At 46.2% G+C, this 6,000-nt stretch overlaps 1 long non-coding RNA gene across 1 annotated transcript in view; it reads left to right on the forward strand.

The window, feature by feature from the left end:
• Window positions 1-4,352, forward strand: part of LOC146062454 (uncharacterized) — a 52,565-nt gene extending 48,213 nt beyond the window's left edge. The window contains exons 2-4 of the long non-coding RNA XR_014471326.1: window positions 960-1,081; window positions 1,571-1,720; window positions 3,603-4,352. This is a non-coding gene — a long non-coding RNA (uncharacterized LOC146062454). The remainder of the gene's footprint in view (window positions 1-959; window positions 1,082-1,570; window positions 1,721-3,602) is intronic.
• The last annotated feature ends 1,648 nt before the right edge of the window (window positions 4,353-6,000 follow it).

Consider the following 6,000-nt stretch of genomic DNA (forward strand, 5'->3'; position numbering starts at 1 on the left):
TTACCCACGATGGGTGATACCCCATAGAAGCCAATGGGCTTCTTACTGACGACCCATGCTGCCCCACACCAAACCCTGCTGCTCCACAAATGACGAGCTGCCGGGACCCACTGCCACATCGCCAGGCGCATCACAAAGGGTAGCTCTTATGTTAGTGCATATGCAATAATTATCTATGGGGTAGCCTGCAATGTGCGGCGGAGAGGGGCTGCAGGTGCATCCCACCCCTCATCTGGACTAAAGGACCTGTCAACAACTGCTAGAAGATGATGTTCATAAAAATGAATTGTGAATTATTCAACGAAGACCAGCAATTGCCTCCAGAGATTATAGAGGGACCTGTGATTGTGGAGTCCAAAGGGAATGAATTGATAAACTGTGAGGATGAGGAAGTACACGCTGAAGAGGGTGAGGAATCAGAGGAGGAGAATGAGGGGGACATCTTGTTTCCGTAGAACTGGTTTGTACAGGGAGAGATGAATTGCTTCTTTTTTTGTGGGTGCCCAAACAAACCAATCATTTCAGCCACAGTGATTGGTTTGTTAAAGTGTCCATGTCCTAGTTATATAACATAAGGGTGGGTGGGAGGCTTCCAAGGACAATTCCATCTTGTACCTTTTTTTTTTTTACATTATGTGCCTAGTTTTTCAAACTGCCACCCTGTCTGCCGATCCTAGATGAGTCACGCGTTTGTGCCACACACTTATATCGCTTAGCTTAGTCATCCAGCTACCTCGGTGCAACCTTTTGGCCTGAAAACAACATTGTGAGGTGTGAGGTGTTCAGGATAGACTGGAAATGAATGGAAATCAATGTTATTGTGTTATTGAGGTTAACAATTGTAAAGCGCAACGGAATATGCTGCGCTATATAAGAAACTGTAAATAAACAATAATACTGTAGGAACCAAAAAATTTTTTTTGCTGTTTTTATGATTTTTTTTTCGAAACATTTTTCAGATCCAAAGTCAAAACCTAAACCCTGAAGGGTGCTTTCGGTAAAACCAACCCAGATCCAAAACACGAAAGGAGACCCAGATCCAGAACCCTAAGAGTGTCTGATTCACATCGTATAAATGCAGGTAGCTTACTACAGAGCCAGGATTGTATTATTCCTTCTGAATATAACTGCCCAGGAAATTCTAGGGGGACACTGAGAATGTGAGCAAACACGCTGCTGCTGTCTCGGCAGATGGAAGGATAAGCCGTCTGCAGCCGTATCGGGCTCAAAACGCGCCTCACACTTCCATCCTCATAATCCTGCTGCCTATCATTTAAAATTAACAGTTTTTCGGAAACATGCGACAGGCCCCCCACACCCCTCCCCACCACGGGATGAGACATTTTGCATATTTGAATACAGATTAAATAAACAGACAAATAATGTGTAGTATCTAATGGGAACTACACCGACACGAGGCAGGAAAATGGGGGGGGGGCATTCGGCATTCCGAACTGTCAGTCTTGCTGAGTTGATATTGAGAATGTGATTATACAGAGGCAGCTGAGGTTTTCCTGTTATCCCTGGAAAGATTTACTATTTCATATTCCTGTCATTTTGTTTTCCGCAGATATATGGAGCATTTGACAACGGAAACTGAATCTTCCCTGCATGGAAATGGAAGAAATCCAATTATGAGTTAGGTTAATTAAGTAGAACTCAGAAAGACACTGCTGTATCCTAGGCCTGGATGTACTGTATGAGGAACACATACGGATCGGTGGGTATACAGGCGGTCAGATTACCCATGGCGGCATAAAGGTAACACAGTGGACATTAACCCTTTAAGTGGTTTCCGGACTGTGCCTCAGTGTCCAGTCTGGCAAGCCCAGAAAATTATCGGGATTGCCACAGTTTAGAACCGGGCAGCGCTGCTGAGTTCAATCGCTGAACTCAGGCAGCTTCGGCGCTTCCCAGCTCATTCTCCTCTGCCCCGCCTCCTCCTCCCCCCTCCCCTCCAGCTTTGCTATGAAAGTCTCCAGTGCCGGCTACTGACATGCCGGGACGCCGGGTGCAGGGCCGGGACGCAGGGCTGGCATAATGTCCAGTGGTGTTGCCCGGCCCAGGGGGATAGCGTGGTGGGGTTTTTTTTAGGTAGTGCTCCCCCCAAAAAACTCGCCTAGTGGGGAGCGCTACCTTAAAAAAAAAATCCACCACTGAAGGGGTTAAGGTCCTGATTCAGACGAATTCATAGCACGAGTGATTACTGGACAAATGCACATCGGCACGTTACACTGTGCGCATCTGCGAGTTGTCTGTTGTGAAGGCCGGCCGTTGGGAGCGAGGGCAACTGATGCCATCAGTGCATACTTGCCTACTTTTGATAACTAGTTTCAGGGAGATTATAGTTGGTAGTAGATTTTTGGAAAGCGCCCCATTGAGGGGGTGTGTCATGCTCCACCCAAAGGGCATGTCTAGTACCATATATGGAGAGATGGTGAAAAAAAGATTGTGAACGTGGCACCTAGAAGCGCGGGTGTGTACTGCTACATCTGAGAGGAATCTTTTAAAATGACTTATATACAAATGTAGATGAGCCCCAAAGCAGTTAGTAAGAGCTACTATACTTGGTAAAGTGCTGGGAAATGTATCTGTCCCTCATTCTAATAGTGTAATATGGGCTAGGGGACATGAGGGAGATTGCTAGACTAATGAGGGAGAGAGGGAGATTTACATAAGGGAGATTGCTAGACTAATGAGGGAGAGTGGGAGATTGCTGCTATTTCAGGGAGTCTCCTGCAGAATGCAGGAGGGCTTCTTTCTCCCTGCACCCTTCGAGGCGCCGAGTATGTCTAGATATACTCAGCAATTTTACCCCAGTATGCCCGGGCAAAAACGTGTCGGCTGTAAATGCGCTCACAGACATGCACACGGGGAAATCCATTCAGAACCACTCACCATGGAATAGAGTCCCTGTTAACAAACAAAGGCTGGGGGGAGAAGGGGGCCGCTGATGACATCGGCAGCTCCCCCTCCTAATGGCCGGGAAACGCCTGCATTTTCTGGAGGATGCCTAGAAACGCCGCCTTAGCTCCCCCAAATGGTTGCAGGATGTCCATCCCCCTGCGTACTGGCAGCGAAAGTGAATCTTTGCTGCATCCGTTCCTACAGACGGCTTGCGCATACTGGATGTTCTTCTGATTGACTAGCACAGCTGCAAAATTTGCAGCTTTGTGAGTCAAGTAAACGCCGCCCGCATGAACGCCCGCGCTTGCACACCGATTTCTCCCGCACGCATGTGAATGGATATTTAGCATAAACATCCATTCGAGCTTATGTCCATGGATGAAATCATTCCATGGTCACCAACATCACCCGCGTCAAGGGCAAATCACCATAGGAACACCCAGCATTTTTATGGGGCTGCCCCTGAAACGATCTGTGTCTGTGGCCCCCCATCCGCACTACTCGAAAGATGTGTGAATTCGCAGCCCTGCATTTACTGTGTGTCTGAATCGGGCCCTTTATTCCATTAAGGTAGAGACATACCAGGATGCTGCAGCGTCAAAGCTCTTCCTCTGCCATCAGTATAAATGATCCATGTTCACAGAATGTTTAAAATTCTTTTAACAATGCAATAAAATCCCTTTGTTGTATTTCAGTGGACAGACAAAACCATCTCCCCCTCTGCGAGCACAGGCTTGGACCCCAGGGGATACGCCGCACACCTATGCTGGCTCAATGTAATGCGCGGAGTTTGAAGACTTTCCAAGGAGCTGGTGCATATTGATGTCAGATCAGCCTCCAGTGCTCCAGTGATTCTGCCGCCATCTGTTGCTGATACTGAATCATTGCTGCTACACTCTCACAATCTCTTTCAGGATTTCATATAGATTGGACGTATGACGCAAGCCTCCTGGTAAACCGTCCAACGTTCAATCTCATGTTGTAGCGGGTGAAGAGTGGAAAGCAAAATGAGCATAAATTATCAGAGTAAAATTGGATTTGTCTCTGTATCTGTTAGATATCACCAGAAAGTATGTTGTTAAGTTACCGACGCACAAAATACCAGTTGACAGAATCCCCACAACCAAATGCCGACAGATGAAATACTGACAGGTACAGAACACGACAATCGAAATACGGTCAACATCGAAATACCAACAATCAAAACACTGACAGGTACAAATATCAACACAACTACAATGCCGACGGCCAAACTAATACCTAATGCATTTTTTTATGATTTTTCCACAAAAACCGACTTTGTCATATTTACCATCCCAGTGGGCATAGTGGGCGAATATAATAGGGCACCGTGCGCTTGCCGCGCAAAGAGGAGGCGGTACACTAATACGGTGTCCGTGTCGACATTAGAATTGTGGCGGCATTTTAACATGTTCGACATTATGATCATGTTGCTATATTGGGTGTCAGCTTTTCAATGTGAAAAAGGGTGTTTTTGCACCATTTTCACATCATTTCAGTATCACCTGCATGCACTAAATGGCTTTGGAGCAGTTTTCATGAAAAACCCACATGCCCACCCACCTGCACAGCTCCTCTGGGAAAGGCGCCAAAGAAAGTCTCACTCTCAACCTGCAGCCGTCCCTGGGTCAGTCAATAGCTGATGACTGCCCAGCGGCGATAACAAAATCATCTTGCAGATGCCAGGTCATTCATCCGCTACTGACTGCTTGGCAGCATTGGCGGTTTGGGCCAGGCCCCGCCCCCTCAAGAAGTGGGCAGGGTCATAAATCCCGCGGGATGGTTCCACACTGGGCCAGTCTGCACCTAGATCGGTTCCATGCCCAGTTACTGCAGTGAAAGGCCCACAAAGGCCCCGATATTTAGAGATTCACCCCCAAACTTCCTTGTGAGCCTATGGTCATAGATTGGGTTCTGGGTATAGCAGCCAACGCTCAGTTTTCTTTGTTACAGTTAGGGGTGGAAATGGGTTAGTGTTAACTGGGAATGGGCATTGTCCTAGGCAAAACAGGAGTTGCGTGAGAAGATAAAGGTGCAATTTTGGACCAATCAGAGAGCGGAATGTTGGCAGGGCGGTATTATACTTCATGTGCTGGAGAGGGCATTAACAGCCTACAAACACCAAATTGTTTCGCATCTTTGGCTGGCGTCCTTCGTAGTAATCAGTACATATTTGTAAGCAACTGTGTGAGAAATAAGCAACGACAATATTATAATTTCCCATAATCCCCTTAATACTGATCTTTTACCGAATGGCATTAAATAATCTCTACGTATTTACTTAGCATTAGTCTATCATACTTTATAATTTATTTATTCTTTTTTATATTCAAACACGCTCCTAAGTATTTTCCTAATCCCTGTGAGAAAGAGATTCTTCATTTTTTATTTTTGTTTTCAGAAAAAGAGCGATCACATTCAATCATTTATTTTGTCTCTTTTGAAAAATACATGTACAGTATGTGGAATGCGGCGTGATCCCGCCAGGATGCCTGTCACGTCTCTGTACGCGACGGGGGGCTCAGAGGATTATTATTGGAGCCTGTCAAATGTCACAAAATACCACGAGACTTGCGTTAACTGCAGACAATAATAAAGTATTATGCTCACAAATCCGGGATGAGAAAGGGGTGAACTAAAATTGGAGCGATACGAGGAGGCGTTCTCTGTGGGAATCGGGACAGAAATGTAAATGCACAGGGACATTATCCTAAAGACTTGAAAACTGATAACAGGTGACGGGAAGCATTTCACGAGACAGTGCAATCCCTATTCCAGGTCCATGCAAAGAGAACAGTATGTTTTAACCTTGGAGTGCTGATGCATTACACCACTTATCCTTGTCACCTGCCATTTGGAGGTGTTGCAATGGTGACTATACATTGAGTGAGCGTCTGTTAGAATTCTGTTGTAGCACATTTTCCTTGATATATTCCATGGCGAGAACATGAAAACCCCTGAGTGTCCTTCAAAAGAATGGGGACATGGTGTAGGGTGTGGCTGAAACCCTAAGGCTGTCAACCAGGGGCGGGCTGGCAACAATAGTCACCCCGGTCCTGCAAACTTGAAAAA

The sequence above is a fragment of the Crinia signifera genome, chromosome 3 (assembly GCF_055691185.1).
Source record: "Crinia signifera chromosome 3, ASM5569118v1, whole genome shotgun sequence".
In the NCBI taxonomy this organism is placed as follows: domain Eukaryota; kingdom Metazoa; phylum Chordata; class Amphibia; order Anura; family Myobatrachidae; genus Crinia; species Crinia signifera.